Consider the following 18,793-nt stretch of genomic DNA (forward strand, 5'->3'; position numbering starts at 1 on the left):
CGTATCTCGCCTAATGCACAAGTCACCCCACGTGCTCAACCCGGTGCTCCTAATATCCGTTCTTGTTATCATTGTGGAGACGCAAATCATCTTCGTAATACGTGCCCTCAACTCATCCATGCCCATCAAGCCCAAGCTACGACTACACCCTACTACTTGACCCATGCTTACCAAGTTCAAACCCAACCACTTCATGTCCTTCAAGCTTCTCCTATCAATCAAGGTCAACCTTACTTAACCCAACTATATCAAGACCCACATCCGCAAGCTCAAGTGTATCAAGCCTACTCTACTCAAGCCCCTTCTATGCAAGCTCAACCCATTCAAGCTATTCCAAGCCAATCTACCTCAACTACTCCTACTCCTGCAACTCCTCATGGTGCCCCGAGTCACGTTAATTAAGCTACTCGACGATCGTGAAGACCTTTGCCGTTCCTTTTATCTATCTTAATTTATTTTGTCTTTTTATTAATTATGTATTCTAACACCTTTTTATGGCCTTGAATTATTTCCGTATTTGGACTATTTATCTTCTATTTTATGAATAAAGTCTCTTTTGTTTAAATAGATTGTTTATTAAAATATACTTTTATCTTATTTTCTTACCTTCATAAACCTGTTAATAAGTGATACTTTCTTCAAATACTTATATTTTTGCGATGTCTTGGAAATTTCCTTGCTTTAGTAAAATCCAATGCAACTTTTGGAATTGTTTTATACATTGTGATTTTCTAACTAAAATTCCTTAAAATTTTTGATCCCTCAAAATCATGTTTTACTTAAACGTTTTGCAACCCACACAATAAGACGAGTTACGTGGACCATCTGACGATCTAAGTAATTATGGATGCTTACTTAATTACCAAAGTACTCGCATGGAAACATATATAATCCGAATAGTTGTGTGTCATGATGAAGAACTTAAAGTAGTTGAGATAATGGTACAACTGTAAAAATGATAAGGACATGGTGGATACGCCGTTTGCCAATCCTATGTATAAGTGCCCTTATCGGATTTTCATTTGAAGCGTTGCTTCAACTATCTAAAGTTCTGTATTATGTATTTTTATTTAATGGAGTTATAATATTCTTTAATTTCGGGACGAAATTCCCTAAATTAGGGGAGACTTTAACAACTCAGGTTTTTGAACTTATATTTTTACCCGTCTCGGTACGATGTTCGGGTTATGTTTATATATAAATATTATTTATTTATTTATTATTATAACTTTCACGTTTTGACATTTTCAACCCAAACTATAAGCTTGAACTTCTTTGTATCCACCCGAAACTCCAGGGTCCTTTTTGTAAATATTATTATAAACCATTTCTCTAATCTGGATACCCATTCATCCAGACCCGAATCCACATTTGTTTCTTGTACCCGAATGCTTAATTTGTTAACTTGGACCACGTTTTTCGCTATAAACGTGTTAATTTATCTCGTAATCATAATGTCATCGTTATCATCAACCTCATCGTCATCATCTATTAGAAAACTTCGGCGGATTTCGTTAAAGATTATCCGATTTAAATTTTAAACGAGCCCTAATCTCTAATTTGATATAAACGATGATAATATTCCAATTAATTCACACCAACCTTCCTCTCACCATCGCCAACTATAACCCTATCCATAATCATATTAACTTTTTGTTTATAAGCTGGTTCATAACGTATTATGGCCGGCTCTGTTCTGATTCAGTTGGCACCTGTTCAGACATATATCGAGGTAATTAAATACATGGTTTTGTTCGCGAGTTCATTCTTATCAATAGCCCTATGGTTGATTAGATCAAACGTATGGAATTGGATCAAATCAATTGTTAGGGTTCATATTCAAAAACTGTTTAATCTGCTTGTAATTATAATTAACTGAAATGTGCTAGGTATGCACGTTGCTGATAGCCCAGCTGGTTAAACATATTAATCACAAGGGGTAGGTCGCGGATCGATCCCCTGCCACCCCGGTTTTTTGTATTTTTTTGTTTTTCTTTATTTTAAATCAATTAACAAATATATTATTAATAACAATAATTAATTTAAAACTATGTATTTTATTACAAACCGACTTTATGATACTTGCTTTCTCGTGTTGTCGTTCGTATATGTACGTATATGTAAGCATATAAGTATATGTACACACGCACACACACACACACACATATATATATAGGGTTAGTGTCATTTGAGAACCCCCAAAAAGTTAAGAACTTCTAGGAACTCATAAGAAACAAACATTTTTTAATTTTTTTCATATGTTAACATTGTTTGAGACTAGTTTTACCATATTTTATATATAAATTTGTTATTACATATATAAATCACAAGTTTACATATGTGTAAAATTTATGTAATAGCAAATTTACATATATGCAGAAAAAAGTTTAGATATGTTTAAAAACTAATTTTCATAATTGTAATCGTAATTATAGATATAAAAAGTGGTATAACTATATTCAAATAGCACTAACATACAAAAAAAATTACCGAAAACGTTAATTTTCAATGGTTCCTTCAAGTTCTTAAATAATTTAAGAGTTTTGTAATGATACTCATCCTATATATATATATATAACTAAAAAGCTAATATCTATACTATATAATAAATAAAGGTTCTTTATGCCACATGACATCACACAAGATATATTCTTACAAAATTTTTCCACCTCTCTCTCTTATTCAATACATTTCCTTTATATTAATAGTTTTATATTTAACTTTTTTTCCCTTCTTAATCAATTATTTTCTCTATTTAATAATTATTTTTTAATTTAAAATTTAATACAAACATAAATATATTGTTTAGTTTTATATAAATATGTTATATTAGTTATTAATATCAAGCTTTTATAAGTAACAAATTTTCACGTTGATTTAGATAAACTAATTAATTTCAAATAAAGAAATTTTAACTTTTTGTTTGTTTTGCAATGAAGATTAATAAAAAGTTAAAGTCAATCACTATAGATGGTTTGATTTGTTTTTGATACAACATATTTTAACTCATTGTAGGTTATGTGTCTAATTATCTAAAGTTGAAATAAAAAACAAAACAAAACTACTAATTTTGATATGTAGGTTAAAATTACAAATATTGTATACAAAAAACATTTAGAGATTTGTGAATTTTCAACAACTTTTTATTTTCATATTATGTAATATGTAATTTATTCTACCATATATTATATCTTTATATCATTTGAACATATTTACATTGTGTTATTTTCTAAACAAATTTATTTATTCTAACTCGTGTTCTACAAGGGTCTTAATGCCATATGTCATTACACATGAGTGATCCTTACAAAATTTTCTCATTTCTCTCATGTTAAATATATATTTCTTTTTCTTATTAACAGTTTTATCTTTTATTCTTTTTTTTCTTTTCAATCTATTATTATTGAGTGAACTGCGGTTTTCGTCCCTATGGTTTGTCAAAATCTACAGTTTTAGTCCAATAGTTTTCTCTCATCTCTCTCATATTAACTATGTTAATCCTTACAAAAATTTTCCCCCATCTCTCTTATATTAACTACATTTCTCTTTTTAATACATTTCTCTTTTTAATATTTTTATTCAATTTTTAATAATTTCATCATGATTTAAAAGAATTAATACCATCATAAATATGTTAATTTGTTTAATATAAACTGTATTGCATTAGTTATTAATATTAGATTTTCATAAGTAACCAATACGAAATGGGTGGGTTTCTTTAACCGATTAAAGTATCAAACATTGTTCATTTCAAAACAATATAAGATTAGAATGAGTTTTGGTTCACGAGTTGGTTTTAAAAAGTTGTCAATTACAACTAAGTTTTGATATAGAAAATAACAAAGAAATAATTTATGATTTATGAATTTTCTAACAACTTTTTATTTTCAAATTGCGTAACGTGTAATTTTTTTACTGTATAATATATCTTTATATATGTGATACACTTTTTTGTATTTCACATTATGTTATTATCTAAAACACAATTACTTACTCTAACCCGTGTACTACACGGGCAACAAACCTAGTTTTGATATATACATATAAACATATTTATAAAACTAATAATATTTCTAATGGATATGTTTTCTTTTATATACGATTAACAAACTAATAATTTTATATATTATCTCTTTATATATAATATTATATTAATTATGATTAAAAAAGGAGTATAATATTAATTTAATAATAATTATAATTATCGAGTTTTCATAATCAATCTGGTATATTACTTAGTGTATTCGTACCTCTCTTTGTCCCTTTTAGGCTTTATTGTCAACGCGTGATTTTCGTGCATTCTTAATATTCTTAATAACTTTTGTTCGTCTATCGAGGTGAGTACCACATTCCCCGTCTTTTACTTGTTTTCCACGTTTATGGGGAGATATGCGAAAATTGTATTTCTCATATATACTTATACACAAAACTGCAACTATTGTCTTATGTGCTAACGAATTATATATACCATACTTGTTTAATATGCTTACATGCTTTATGTGAACCGCATTCAGAGAGGTCCAACATAATCTCATAATAGTATGATCATACGCCAGTCGTTATAGCTTTATGCTTCTCGACATCTCATTTATACTTACTCATTTGGTTAATTTGTTATTCTCATATGACTTGTTGCAATTACTTATTTTTATATATACTATATGTACACCTAAACTGGTGTGTTGCTCACTCAACCTTGTGTTGACAAAACTATTTTATTTTCAACGCATAAGCAGGTCATTGACGTGAAGTAATTGACGTTAGAAGATCACTTAATGATTTATGCTAGAAGAAATTAAATGAGACAAGATTAATTATGATTTTATATTTGTTTGATGTTTTATTTGTTTTTGGGATATTGTAATGAATATTTGTTTAAAATTATTAAATAGATATTGAAACTTATAATGTTGCATGATAGTAACCTTGAGAGCTGTGACAATCAGTTCACGCCCCGACATTTCTGTCGTAGGTTGGGGTGTGACAGATTGGTATCAGAGCCGAAGGTTTAAGATAGGTCGTTAGTGGTGCCTTAGTAACATGCTTAGGAGCCTCATACGTGTTTATCTGTTTGCCTTATGTGTTCAAATTAATTGTTTACAGCTTTCTTAAATAGTTATTTAATGATTATGTTATTATATTGTCATGCACACACACACACACACAACTCCGAGGCTATGCCTCAACATTCATAGAAAACTTCTTGAAATTAGATTGACTTTTATTTTTGGGAAATTCCTTAAGAATTCCCTACTTTTATTTTTACTCTACATCTTAAGGATGGGTAGTGTGACAAGTTCCCGTAGTAATTGGAAGAGAGAGAGTACTGTGAGTTGGGCCTTGGCAAACCGGTTCTGAGAACCCAAGGTAAGACGCTATTCCTTACCTGGAGGATAACCTGGCCACGGTACTTAAGCTTATAGGCCAAAGCGGGAACACAACTGTCATACGACCGACACCTTAGGTTTTCTTTTTAAACCGAATTCATGGTGGTTCGTGGCTAAATTCGGTTTTTCTGATTATTTTGTTTCGTTATTTAAATGGTTAGTTGGGTGGAAAAACCATGGAATCAATGGGCACTCCTACTATCCATTTCTCACTTTGTTTTATGTTTTTGTTAGAGTCATCATACGTGGTGAATCACGAGATACTCCAACTACCCAAATTTTTATTTCGATAATTCATTAGTTAGTTTGGTCGGTTAAAACGTCATGTAATGCTCATTGGGCTGACAAACTTCATTGCATTGTTAATTCGTTAATTAGTTGGGACAATCAAATTGCCATGTAACGCTCATGGGTTGTCCAACTCAGTTGTTTTTATTCATTAGTTCGTTGGGCCATTCAAAATGCCATGAAAAGCTTATGGGAGGCCAACATACACAATTTATATTTTGTGAGTTTATTGTAAACTTAATAAAATAAAAATCTAAATTTTTAACTGACTTGTCTCCTCATGTATCATCACACATTAATCATATTGACTACATCATTTATTCACTATTTACGCAATGTACTTCCCTCATCTTATAATCTTTTACTTTTAATCCTTATGACGCAAATCTCCTTATTTCTTAAGGCGACGTTATTTTAAGTTATCTACATAATTAAACATTTTATTATTCTAATGTTTTCCTCAACTTACCTTCAACTTATAAGTCCTTATGTTTGGTCCCTATAGAATGTCGTCTTTAAGAAACCATCGTCGTCAGCAGCGTTCATCTGGTTCACTCGATCGCCACTTGGCTACTAGGACCATGAAAGAATCCGCTGCTGCAATGCCCACGATAGTCAATCAGATCCAAAGTATCAACTCCAACTGATCCGCCACTTCGGCCGCACCAAATAACTATGATTTCCGTAACTTTTTGAGCACCAAACCACCATATTTTCGTGGTGAGGAAAATGCCATCGCCTTGTAGCGATGGTTTGAAGAAATGGAGAATGTCTTCATCCAATGTGAATGTCCGGACGCCAAACGGTCTAAGTTTGCCTCGAGCAAGTTCGAGGGTCGAGCAGTCATATGGTGGAATGCTTTGAGGACTGATCAAGGGTCTGACTTGGTCGTATCCATACCTTGGGAAGAACTTAAGGAGGCAATAAAGAAGGAGTTCTTCCCGGAACACGAACTGCAAAGACTTGAGACTGAGTTTTGGGAACTCAAACAGGTTGGTGGGGATAACTCTACCTACTTGAACAGTTTCCATGAACTTAGCCGAAGTGTACCTCACCTTGTAACCCCCGACAACCGTGTCATTCAGAAATAGATTCGCGGTTTACCAAAGCATTTGACGTGATGTTGTGTCAAGTCGTGATCCCTTAACCATCGGTGAGGCTATGGACCTAGTTGCTTCCCTCACCGACAGTCATGTCATGGATGAAACCTTGTCTCGCAAGGATTCCAAGCCTAATCCCGACAAGACCGAAACCGACTCATCCTCTGTTGCTAAAGCCGAACCCAAACCTGCTTTTTACAACGATCACCGCAACAACCACCATAACAACAAACGTAAAGCCTATGCCGTTAACCAACCCAATAACCAATCTCCTCCCAACCAAAACCAAACTTCCCCGAAAAATAAGACTTACCTTGGTCATCATCCCTATGTGCCAAGTGTAACTTGCATCACTCTGTCCAAACCCTTTGCCGACTATGCACCCAATGCAACCATTTTGGCCACCTTGCTAACACATGCCGTATCTCGCCTAATGCAGAAGTCACCCCACGTGCACAACCCGGTGCTCCTAATACCCGTGCTTTTTATTATTATGGAGACCCAAATCATCTTCGTAATACGTGCTCTCAACTCATCCATGCCCATCAAGCCCAAGCTACGACTATACCATACTACGTGACCCATGCTCACCAAGTTCAAACCCAACCACTTCATGTCCTTCAAGCTCCTCCCATCAATCAAGGTCAAACTTAGTTAACCCAACTATATCAAGACCCACATCCACAAGCTCAAGTGTATCAAGCCTACTCTACTCAAGCCCCTGATATGCAAGCTCAACCCATTCAAGCTATTCCAAGCCCATCTACCTCAACTACTCCTACTCCTGCAACTCCTCATGGTGCCCCGAGTCACGTTAATTAAGCTACTCGACGATCGTGAAGACCTTTGCCGTTCCCTTTATCTATCTTAATTTATTTTGTCTTTTTATTAATTATGTATTGTAACACCTTTTTATGGCCTTGAATTATTTCCGTATTTGGACTATTTATCTTCTATTTTATGAATAAAGTCTCTTTTGTTTAAATTGATTGTTTATTAAAATATACTTTTATCTTATTTTCTTACCTTCATAAACCTTAAGTGTTAATAAGTGATACTTTTTTCAAATACTTATATTTTTGCGATGTCTTGGAAACTTCCTTGCTTTAGTAAAATCTAATGCAACTTTTGGAATTGTTTTATACATTGTGATTTTCTAACTAAAACTCCTTAAAATTTTAGTTCCCTCAAAATCATGTTTTACCTATACGTTTTGTAACCCACACAATAAGACGAGTTATGTGGACCATCCGGCGATCTAAGTAATTATGGATGCTTACGAAATTACCAAAGTCCTCGCATGGAAATCATAATCCGAATAGTTGTGTGTCATGATGAAGAGCTAAACGTAGTTGAGATAATTGTACAAGTGTCAAGATGATAAGAACACGGTGGATACGCCGCTTGTCAATCCTATTTATAAGTGCCCTTATCGGATTTTCATTTGAAGCGTTGCTTCAACTATCTAAAGTTCTGTATTATGTATTATTTAATGGAGTTATAATATTCTTTAATTTCGGGACGAAATTCCCTAAAGTAGGGGAGACTGTAACAACTCGGGTTTTTAAATTTATATTCTTACCCGACTCGGTTCGATGTTCGGGTTATGTTTATAAATAATATTATTAATTTATTTATAATTATAACTTTTACGTTTTGACATTTTTAACCCAAACTATAAGCTTGAACTTCTTTGTATTCACCCTCAAACTCCAGGGTCCTTTTTGTAAATATTGTTATAACTCATTTCACCAATCTGGATACCCATTAATCCATACCCGAATTCATATTTGTTTCTTGTACTCGAATGCTTAATTTGTTAACTTGGACCACGTTTTTCGCTATAAATGTGTTAATTTATCTCGTAATCATACTGTCATCATTATCATCAACCTCATCGTCATCATCTATTAGAAAACTTCGGCTGATTTCGTTAAAGATTATCTGATTTAAATTTTAAACGAGCCCTAATCTCTAATTCTATATAAACGATGATAATATTCCAATTAAATTCACACCAACCTTCCTCTCACCATCGCCAACTATAACCCTATCCATAATCATATTAACTTTGTTGCTTATAAGCTGGTTCATAACGTATTACGGCCGGCTCTGTTCTGATTCAATTGGCACCTATTTGGACATCTATCGAGGTAATTAAATACATGGTTTTGTTCGCGAGTTCATTCTTATCAATAGCCCTAAGGTTGACTTGATCAAACGTATCGAATTGGATCAAATCAATTGTTAGGGTTCATATTTAAAAACTGTTTAATCTGCTTGTAGTTATAATTAATTGAAACATGCTATGCATGCACGTTGCTGATAGCCCAGCTGGTTAAACACATTAATCAAAGGGGGCAGGTCGCGGGTTCGACCCCCTGCCACCCCGGTTTTTTTTATTTTTTTGTTTTTCTTTCTTTTAAATCAATTAACAAATATATTATTAATAATAATTAGTTTAAAACTATTTTCTCGTAAACCAACTTTTTGATACTTGCTTTCTTGCGTTGTCGTTCGTATATGTACGTATATGTTATCATATAAGTATATGTACACACATACACACCCACACACACACACATATATATATATATAACTTAAAAGCTAATATTTTGATATATACATATAAACATATTTATAAAACTAATAATATTTCTAATGGATATGTTTTCTTTTTTATACGATTAACAAACTAATAATTTTATATATTCTCTCTTTATATATAATATTATATTAATTATGATTAAAAAAGGAGTATAATACTAATATAATAATATTATAATTATCGAGTTTTCATAATCAATCTTGTAAGGCCCCGTTACCGGTGCCCTACTTTGGACGATGGATTTACTTATAAACACAGTTCTGAACATCAGAGTTAATTAAAACATTCGCGGAACATTAAACATTCATAAAACATTACATATAATTCCATGACTTGTCTTAAAATAAACATTCTTGTCTGTCAAAATATCATAACATTAAACATAAACGTCTTAAGTCTTCAGATGCCAAACTCTTATTCTTCTGCCATGTGCCCTCGCTCAAGCCAGCCGTCTCATTCTACTCACCTGCGTGCATACGAAAAGTCAGCTACGCTGTGTGAGTTCTAGTTAATCAGGTAATATACAATAATTTCACCTACTTATACATACGCATCCGAAGATACATATTATATTCTTAACATGTACATCTTTCTTTCGTACATATATAAATATGCACATTCTTTCTTTCATTCTTCCTTTTATCCTTTCTTTACATACTTTGCATCTATCAATACTTTACATACTTATACGTTTTAAAGAATATTACGCCCTACTGCCTTGGGTATTATTAGGGCTCGGTCCCTTTTTCTGCCTTCAGTATTATTAGGGCTCAGTCCCTTTCTGCCTTGAGTATTATTAGGGCTCAGTCCCTTTATGCCTTGAGTATTATTAGGGCTTGGTCCCTTTCTGTCTTGAGTATTATTAGGGCTCAGTCCCTTTCTTCTGTACCTGGCTATCTCCTATATTCATTCATAACATACGTACAAATCATTCATACATTATACACAACATTATATCCATAATCATAACTTGCCAATACGTGCAATATCCGAAGATCGTTCACGCACCGACAAGCAATCATTCACATCTTTCACATAATACATATATGGCATACACTTATCTCTTAGGATAAGGGTATTAACTAATCACATCGGGTATGCACACAGCCCCGAAAACATAACAAGGAATGGGGCTAGAACTTACCTAAATGCGGTTACGTTCACCGTTAATAGTTATTCCTTTCTTGAGTTGTGCACGGCTAACTGTATAATGATTTCATGTATTAATTAACTATTACTACTCATATCGTATTTCTATCTTTATATAACCCACAACGAACGGGGGTCCGGGGGCAGCGCCCTTGGCAGCAAGGTTCTAGGGGCGGCAGCCCCTAGCAGGGTCTAAGGGGCAGAGCCCCTGGCTAACTGTTAATAGAAAAATTTTATTTCTATTACCTGTCTTATCACATTTTCCATTGGCATTTTGAATCATTGATTAATTTGCTACATAAAAGTTCAAGGGCTTCCTTGTAATTAAATCATTCATTTTTCTAAGTTCAGGAACCATTCTGTCCTTTTGTTAAACTTCTAGTTCGTTACATTGCTCTTAGCGAATTGACTTATCTTAGCGAACTGGTCCACGTAGTGAATTGAACCCTTTAACGAACCGGTTATTACACGAACTGGTCCTTTGATGAACCAGTTCATGTAGCGAATTGGATATTCTAATTCGTTATCTCTTGTAACGAATGGTCATGGCAAATCAGAAGCTAGTTCGTTATTTTATCCTCAACGAATCGCATGACGAAATGCTTCCAATTCGTTAACTCCTCGTTAACGAATAACCTCTAATTCGTTAACTTCCTGTTAGCGAATTAGGGTTAGGTCAGGGAATGTTCTGAACGTTCCTTGATACCTTTTACCTCGTATTAACTTTTCCAGCGCCGTCGCCGGAAAAACGCGTTTTCTCCGGAAAAACGAGTTTTGACTCGTTTTTCACCGTTTTTCGCCCCGTTCGATCCAGATCTGAGCTAGGATGACCCCTAAGCTCATCTTAGGTTCGGTTTACACCCGATTCCACCCGGATCTCGTGACTTAAACAGTTTAACGGTGTTGGCTCATCGTTTCGTGACCATATCTAACGAGTTTAAGCTCAAACAACATCATACTACCATTACCTTGGGTCGGGATCGGTTCCTCTTCTATGTTTCGACTAGAGAGAGACTTAGAGAGAGAGAGAGCTTAAGTGTGTGTTTTGGTGGTGTAAGGGATATGTGTAGGAATGAATTAAATGGGTGATTAATGGCTTATATAATTATGGATCATAGGCTTAAGCCCATGGTCTTTTCCTCTTTCTTTCATAACCCAAGTCCATAACCCATACACATTTATCCCAACACTAGCCCGACTCATAATAACTCGTATTTTCATTTATTAACCGAAACTAGAAAAACAGGATGTTACAAATCTGGTACATTTACTTAGCGTATTCGTACTTCTCTTTGTCCCTTTTAGGCTTTATTGTCAACGCGTGATTTTCCTGCATTCTTAATATTCTCAACCACTTTTGTTCGTCTATCGAGGTGAGTACCACATTCCCCGTTGTTTACTTGTTTCCACGTTTTGGGGACATATACGTAAATTGTATTTCTCATATATACTTATACACAAAACTGCAACTATAGTCTAATGTGCTAACGAATTGTATACCATACTTGTTTAATCTTCTTACATGCTTTACGTGAACCGCATTCGGAGAGGTCCAACATAATCTCAAAATAGTATGATCATACGCCAGTCGTTATAGCTTTGTGCTTCTCGACATCTCATTTTTACTTGCTCATTTGGTTAATTTGTTATTCTCATATGACTTGTTGCAATTACTTATTTTTATATATACTATATGTACACCTAAACTGGTGTGTTGCTCACTCAATCTTGTGTTGACAAAACTATTTTATTTTCAACGCATATGCAGGTCATTGACGTGAAGTAATTGACGTTAGAAGATCACTTAAGGATTTATGCTAGAAGAAATCAAATGAGACAAGATTAATTATGATTTTATATTTGTTTGATGTTTTATTTGTTTTTGGGATATTGTAATGAATATTTGTTTGAAATTATTAAATAGATATTGAAACTTATAATATTACATGATAGTAACCTAGAGAGTTGTGAATCAGTTCACGCCCCGGCATTTCCGCCGTAGGTTGGGGTGTGACAATAAACATGTATGTGAGAGGAGATGAAGGAGAGAACATATGAGAGAAAATGTATTTGATGGACCGTGTGTGATGTGGCATTTTAAAAACACAGAAAAAAAATCACCTCAATTGTTGATACTATTAAATTAAACTCAAAATTTGATAACTGATTTATAATTGCAAATGAATCCTGACCCTAATAATCATCGCTTGATCATACGATAATTTCACTGGCTCATAAAAAACTCTCTCAATCTCCATACAATTTCTTGCACTCAATCTGAGTTTTATCCGATCAAACATTTGGGAACCAACAAATAGTTTTGATCTAAAGGTGTTTCACGACTCCCAGATTTTCCAAAGATATACGATATGCAGATATCCCCAACAATCATCATGTTCAAGGTAATTAGCAAACGAAACTCCAGTCACCAACCATCACTAATATGTTCTTAGTAGTATCACCTATATCATGAGCATTGTTATTCCGAACACATGATCAGTCCTAATATCGCGTGGTGGGTGGTCGCCTAGCGTTGTGTCTCCTATAGTCCAAGGGACTTGATATTTTAAAATTTTATATACATATTTTTGTACATGTAAGTTTTCTAAAATTATGATATATAATTAAATTTAAAAAGCTAATTTTTTTATAAATAAATTTTAGTTTAAGCTTTAGCTTAAAAAAATTAAGTCACTAGACCATCTTTAATAGAAGATTCTTAATGATTTTTGAAAGAGAGATAATATGAGTTTGAGAATAGACATGATTAGGTGAAGAGAACGTGAGATAACTTATGAAAATATTTCCTAAAACATATATCTTAAAGGAGATGGAGGAGAGAATATATAAGAGAATTTATCCATAAGCTATTTATTTTATTATCCCTGCCCAATTAGCCCATTCAAATTAAAATTTTAAATTTAATAAAAAAACACTTAAATATTAGCGGCCCCTTTTTTATTCACTTTTGAGCATAGGTGCATATATCGGGTATGATTGGTTACTAAAAATTTGGGTATTAGCAATATCTGGATCGGGTTCGGGTATTGCCTCTAAAAACCATACCCGATGTATCGGGTTCGGACCGAGTATAGAATCGGGTATTTTAAAACCGGGTATTTTAATACTTTATTTCCGGGTATTGAAAAACCATATTTTCGGGTTTTTTCGGGTATAGATTGGAATTTTGGGGTTGCACTTTTAAGGGGTATTTTTTTGGGTATTTTCCAATTATTTTCGGGTAATTTGGGTATTGATCGGGTATTTGAAAAACACGGTTTCGGGTATCGGAAAAACCCGATTCCGGGTGTGGAACCGGTTCAGGTTTTCGGGTTTTAGGGTACAAATCGGGTCCGGTTCGGGTACGGGTTTTGATACTAAAATGCATACCCTATCTGTATACTACAGGTAGGGTCGATACGTGTTCGGGTATTAAAACCCCATGTATAAAGAAAAACGGTCCCAGGTTTCTTTTTCAGGTCCGGTTCGGGTTTCTTGTGCACCTCTACTTTCAACCCCTAATTTTAATGGATTCTTCGGGCCAAGTCGAGCCTGGTAAGACACTTCACAGGCGATGGGCTTAGCACTACAAACAATAATGTCGTAGAGCAAACCTACCACATGACAAAACATGGCACGAGGCAGTTTTTTTCTTTTTTTCTCTTTTAAAGGCTAATTTGGATTACGGGTGACTCAACCTGAAACTTTTATTATTTTTATTTTTATTTATTTATTTGTTTTATTACAGATGGGATTTGAACCTAAAAACTCTCTTTTTTAAATTAAAGTTTTTGATTAACTTATCTCAGCCAATTGACTACTTAAGCTAAGGATCATTGGCCAAACGATCTTTTCTGAGTCGCGGCACTACATGATAGGGATGAGCATGGTACCGTACCGGTACCGAAAATACCGATCCCGAAAATACCGATCCCGAAAATTACCAATTCTTGGTACCAGTACTGGTACCGATATATTCGGTTCGGTACCGGTACCGTTATTAAATGTCAAATTTCGGGAAATACTGGTACCGTACGGATCCCGAAACTCAAAACTTTGATACCGATTTTGTAATGACGGCACCAAATCGGTACCGGTACCGATTCAGAGTACCGAATTTGCTCATCCCCACTACACGCATCGCATCAATGTATTCTCATAATCTTATGTTGATGACAATTCAAAAACCATCTCACTAAAATGGATCATGCAAACCTTCCCTTAAATCCGTTACTAATTAAACATATTATATATTTAGGTATACAAACAAACAAATATTTATAAATAAATAAAAAACCCTCCGAGTCGTGACTCGGTCAATTGAGGGAAGTTACTTGGAAAATCCATGATCACACTAACTCCGTGTTTATACCCACAACACGTTACACGTTAATAATAACAATAACCCACTCCTATAAATAAATAAACACCCGTTACACATCTTCGGAAACAACCATGTCTACCACCAAACCCTACCACCGTTCTCGCGGCAGCTGCAACCCTTTCTCCTGGTGCTTCACCTGCCTCTGCGGCTGCATCTTCAACCTCGTCTTCCAAATCCTCATCACCCTCCTCGTCCTCCTCGGCATTTCCGTCCTGGTGTTCTGGCTCATCTTCCGCCCCAACGCGCCTAAATTCCACGTAAACGAAGCCACTCTCACGCAGTTCACCTTGTCCCCCACCAACAACACTCTCTACTACAATCTCTCGGTTAACATGACGTTCCGAAACCCTAACCGCCGTGTGGGAATTTACTTTGATAGCATTGAGGCTAATGCCGAGTACCGTGGGAACCGGTTTGCCACCCGGGACATGGGGAGGTTTTATCTGGGGCATAAGAAGGAGAACAATGTGGGTGCGGTGTTTGCTGGAGAACGGGTGGTGGTTCTCGGGGAAGGTGAGCGATCGAGATATGTTTCCGAGACGAATGATCGGGTTTACGATATTGATTTGAAGCTTAAGGTTAAGATGAGGTTGAAGGTGTTGTGGGTGAAGCCGAAGTTTAAGCCGAGGTTTGAGTGTGATTTGAAGGTTCCTTTGACTGCCGGTGGGTTTCAGACGACCAAGTGTGATTTTGATTGGTAGAGAATAATAGAGATTGTTAGCTACGTTTATGATTCTTTGATTGATTTTGATTGTTTGGTTCTATTGTAGGGGGTTTATGTTTCTGGGATATTGTTTTTATTTTTATGGATATGGAATAGATTTTATTGGTTATATTTATTGAATTTCTGACCGTTATACAAAGAGAGACAAAAATGACAAATGTAAGAAAGATCTATAACAAAAAAAAACCATTAAAAACAAATTCAAAAAAATAAGGTTTATTGGATTTTAATAATCCAAACTTTGGTCTATTGGCCGATATTAATCCCAACTTAAGAAATTCCCTAGAATAATCCCAACTTTCACTATATTGGCCTCCACGGAGCTTTTTCTTAACAGGAACTAACCCAGTTAGTTTTAGGGTAAAATATGTCATTTCTACAAATTGAGGGGGACAAACGAAAAATGTAAATTAACTTAATAACTCAATGACACAGGCGCCACCACCACCGACACCACGACCCTCGACACCGCCACCACCACCACCACCACGACCGCCGCCATCGACACCGCCATTAACACCGCGACCTCCGCCATTGCCTCCACCGCCACCACCGGTGGCGGAGGCCGCAATGGTGGTGGTGATGATGTCGACGACGGCGGTCGTGGTGGTGGTGGTGGCAGTGTCGAGGGTCGCGGTGTCGATGGCGGCGACCGCGGTGGTGGTTGTGCCCATTTCGTTGAGTTTTTAAGTTAATTTATATTTTTCGTTTATCCCCTTAAATTTATAGAAATGACATATTTTGCCTTAAAACTAACTGGGTTATTTCATGTTAAGAAAAGGCTCAGTGGAGGCCAACAGAGTGAAAGCTAAGATTATTCTAGGGAATTTCTTAATTGAGATTAATATCGGCCAATAGGCCAAAGTTTGGATTATTAAAATCCAATAAACCAAAAAATAATAAAAAATTCATAACTCAAAATATAAATAAAAAACTAAAATATTTTCGCTATCATTCCCGTCCAAAAAAAATACAAAAAAATAAAAAAAAATTGACGAAAAGACACAATGCCAAGATCAAAGACACAATGACGAAAATGAACAAAATACACAATTATAACTAAAAAAAGACACAATGAATCGCAAAATATAACACAATGTCGAACAAAAATAGCACAATGTTGAGTAATATAACACAATATATAAAAAAAACACAGTATTAAGGAAAAAGACACAATCAATGACGAAAATAAACACAATGATAAACAAAAAGACGCATGTAAGGCCCCGACCCCGGAGACCTACTTTGGACGTTGGATTTACTCATAAACACAGTCTAAACATCAGAGTTAAATAAAACTTTTCGCGGAAACGTTAACTTCAACTATTCGTTACAAATCATTCAATATTTTCTTTAAAACCATAACATAAAACATCATATTTAAAACATCATTTCTTCCATCTTCAGATGCCAGTCGTTCAATCCTGCCATGTGCCATCATCATGCTAGCTCTTTAGCTTGTTCATCTACGTGCGTACTAAAAGTCAGCTACGCTGAGTGAGTTCTAGCTAATCAAGCAACCTACCATAACCATTACATGCAATTATATATGTGTCCGAAGACTGTCCATTACATGCAATTTGACCAGTTCACCTTACCGCTTAACCATTTGACTGTCCCCTACGTCTTAGCCACTTGTTTTACGGGAGCACATAGAGGCTTGCCCTCCCACGCACTCACGTTATGCCACTTAATAACGGAAGGCACATATATGCTTACCCTACCACACACTTACGTTATGTCACTTTAATAACGAAGGCACGTATAGGCTTACTCTACTACGTACTAACGCCATGCCACTAACACCCTTACTAGACCCTTGCCACTTCTATCACACCCCACCTCTACTTGTCTACAACACACTTTCTATCATTACATCATTTACATAATAACCAAGTTACATCAAAACATTTACACACACTAGTAACCACTTGGAGATCATTCCCATTGGCGGTACGCGCAATATCCGAAGATTGTTCACGCACCAACAAACATTCATTCATAACATTCATACTTACTATCACATCAATCATTATATCATGCACTTACCACTTAAGGTAAGTGTATTCACACTTCACATTGAGTATTCAAACAACCCTGAAAATATAACAAGGAAATTGGGCTAGAAAATCACTTGAACTCGGTTACGTTCACTGTTAATGGTTATTCCTTTCTTTAGTTGTGCACGACTAATATAACAATTACACGAATCAATTAACTATCACTACCCATATCGCGTTTCTAGTCTCATTATAACCCTCAACAAACGGGGTCCGAGGGCAGCGCCCCTGGCAGCGAGGTTCTAGGGGCGCCCTAGCAGGGTCCAAGGGTACATTAACTGTCTTAACATATTTTTCATTAAAATTCTTAATTGTTATTTTATTTGCTAACTCATAAAGTTCGAGGGCTTATTTGAAATTATATCATTCTTTTCCAAGTCCAGGGACCTTTCTGTCATTCTTTCAAAGTCTAGTTCGTTATCCGGCTTTTCTAATTCGTTATTCAGTTCTTTAACGAATTGGGGCTCATAACGAATTGACCTGTATAACGAATTGACCTTTCATAATGATTTGGTCTTTATAAGGAACTGGAACCTTTATAACAAACTGATCTTTTATAACGAATGAACCTTCTAAAGAATGAGGGTCCATTCGTTATCTCTCCGTAACGAATTGCTTAACTAATTCGTTATCTTTCCTTAACCAATTGGTATAACAAATTAAGGCTTATTCGTTATCTCCCCTTAACGAATTGTCATAACGAATTAAGGCTTATTCATTATCCTTCCATTAACGAAATACTGTTAATTCGTTAGTTTTCCATAACGAATTAGGGTTAGGGTTCTGACATTCTTTTCAACCTCGTACACGTTTTTCTGGCGCCGTCATCGCCGGAAAACCGGGATCTCGCCGGAAAAGCGAGATCTCAGTCGTTTTCACCATTTTTCACCGTTTTTCGTCCCGTTTGATCCAGATCTGAGCTAGGGTGACCCCTTAGCTCATCTTTTGGTTGATTTATACCCGATTCCATCCGGATCTCGTGACTTTAACGGGTTAAGGTGTCGGCTCGTCGTTTCGGACTAAATCTAGCGGGTTTGGGTCCATACAATATCATACAATCATTACGTCGGGTCGGATATTGATTCTTCTTCTT

The 18,793-nt window shown here is 35.3% G+C and overlaps 1 pseudogene; it reads left to right on the top strand.

Moving 5' to 3' along the window:
• Nucleotides 1–14,837: 14,837 nt before the first annotated feature.
• Nucleotides 14,838–15,700, top strand: LOC143596210 (NDR1/HIN1-like protein 3 pseudogene; annotated as a pseudogene).
• Nucleotides 15,701–18,793: the final 3,093 nt, after the last annotated feature.

This window comes from Bidens hawaiensis, unplaced genomic scaffold (assembly GCF_021521415.1).
Source record: "Bidens hawaiensis isolate Kalapana, Puna unplaced genomic scaffold, B.hawaiensis_p1.1 tig00046154_1, whole genome shotgun sequence".
Lineage (NCBI taxonomy): Eukaryota > Viridiplantae > Streptophyta > Magnoliopsida > Asterales > Asteraceae > Bidens > Bidens hawaiensis.